The sequence below is a fragment of the Salmo salar genome, chromosome 07, assembly GCF_965601325.2.
Source record: "Salmo salar chromosome 07, fSalSal1, whole genome shotgun sequence".
NCBI classification, from domain to species: Eukaryota; Metazoa; Chordata; class Actinopteri; order Salmoniformes; family Salmonidae; genus Salmo; species Salmo salar.
Genome location: NC_138297.1, coordinates 29,220,548 through 29,222,652, shown reverse-complemented (window position 1 = coordinate 29,222,652; position 2,105 = coordinate 29,220,548).

The following is a 2,105-nucleotide window of genomic DNA, read 5'->3' as shown; positions in this document are numbered from 1 at the left end:
CTGTTCCCAAGAACTCTAAGGCTTCATGCCACAATGATTACTGCCCTGTAGCACTCACATCTATAATCATGAAGGTCTTTGAGAGGCTGCTTATGGCACACATCAGTTCCATCATCCCAGACACCCTAGAGCCACTCCAATATAATTACTGCCCCAACAGTTCCATAGACAAAGCAATCTCAATTGCACTCCACACTGCCCTCACCCACCTAGATAAGAAGAATATCTATGTGAGAATGTTGTTCTCACATAGCTATTTACTGTGCATTCTACAGTGTTTTACTGTAGAACTTACTGTGTGCTGTAAGACACATTTACGGTATTCTACTGTGCATTCTACTTTTTTACTACTGTTGAAATTACAGAAAAATATTACATTGTAGGCCTAAGCTTCTCTTCCTTTATATTTATTTTTGGAAATATTAATGTCATACAGTGGATGCCTACTGTAGGCCTATATGCATGCAATGCCCTGACGCATTTACCGCAGTTGAACCGTGAGGTGGACAATTATTTTTTTACGAAGGATAAAAACAATAGGCTATAAAGTTTTCAATATGCTACGCATCAAAACACACAAAATTGTTTAATTTGTTATATGCAGTTTTTAAGGACGCGTAACGTTGGATTCTTCCTTCATGTGGTTTTCGGCAGACTAGACGCTTTATTGCGTTTTGCTGCTTTTCACTGTTCAGAAAGTGCATTGCACATTTGTTCATATATACCACTATCCCCTATACACCCCACCACCCCTTCCCACTAATTTGGCCCCAACAGATCCTACATCAGGCTGGAACCCCTTCTCTCAAAACCCCCTGCAGTTCTTCTGTACTAAAATGTCTGATCTCCAAAGACTTCTCTGCTGCTGCTGCTACCAATTCAATCTTCTGGGATTTCCTTTCCATCTCTGCGGTACAATTAATGACAATAGCAATAAACACCAATAGGCCAACCTTACTAAAGCACAAAATGTTTGGGTCACTCTGTACTGGCCTACTACTCACAGGGATCCTCTCAGGCTCCCTCACCCTTTGCCTACCATCCTCTACTTTCCTCACTCCCTCAGCATATGACAGTTTCTGCACTGCTCTCAACCTGGAAACTTCCACCTGTCTCACTCGCACAGGACATTTCTGATCCCCAGCAACATGGCCACCCCCACAATTGAAACACTCCACTTTTTCCACCGAAACGTAACACTCTTTTGTCGCATGCCCTCCTGCACACTTCTCACACCTTGGAATCTCTCTCCTACATACTGTTGCAACATGACCATAAACCTGAAACACTGTAGTGGGTTCAGAACAACAACTTATACACCCTAGCGTGACTTTATCCGGCAAACACTCTGCATCAAAACTCAGCAGGACAGACAGGGTCTTCTCAGTCTTGCGCTCGCCACCAGGTCTGCATTTAAAATAAATAAATTCGGGACAACAGGATGATTTTGCGGAACATTTGCGGGACAGTGTAGCCTACATGAAAAACAATGTTAGACACGTTCTGCATAATGACACGCGCAGTTGCGTTTTGGCCGCATGATCATTTTTGGGGGACTATTCAACTAACCATCCTAAAATTAGGTGGTGTTTCTGGTGTAACACTAACATTATACTATGTTATTATGTGACCCACCACCCCGATTTGGTCCGATGTAACAACATTTTAAATTCTGTTTTTTACATTGGATAAAAGTAGAGACTCAGAGTTAGAAAATGGTATATCATATACTGCAGTTGAGGAACAATGGGAAAGTAACTCTGCTTTGAAAGTTGATAAACTTGTAACCCCACTTTTGAGAAAATGGCCTGTGAATATTTTGGTACACCTACTGGAGAGCTCTTTGTCTACACCCATTCAGCATCGTTCACATCCTCTTAAGCCTTAGCCCCACCCATCGCTTTAATGATTCACATGTGAGGCCATGTGCTAAACAGAGTGAGTAAGGTAGTGTAGTAAACAACCAAAGATTTCAAGACTGAAAGTGGTGAAGTTAGTAACAAAAAGTAATCGTAAAAATACACTTTATCTAGTCCTTGGCCTATATACTAAACTGGCTTTGGTGCAGGTCATGTTGTTCTCCACATTACTGAACACACACTATA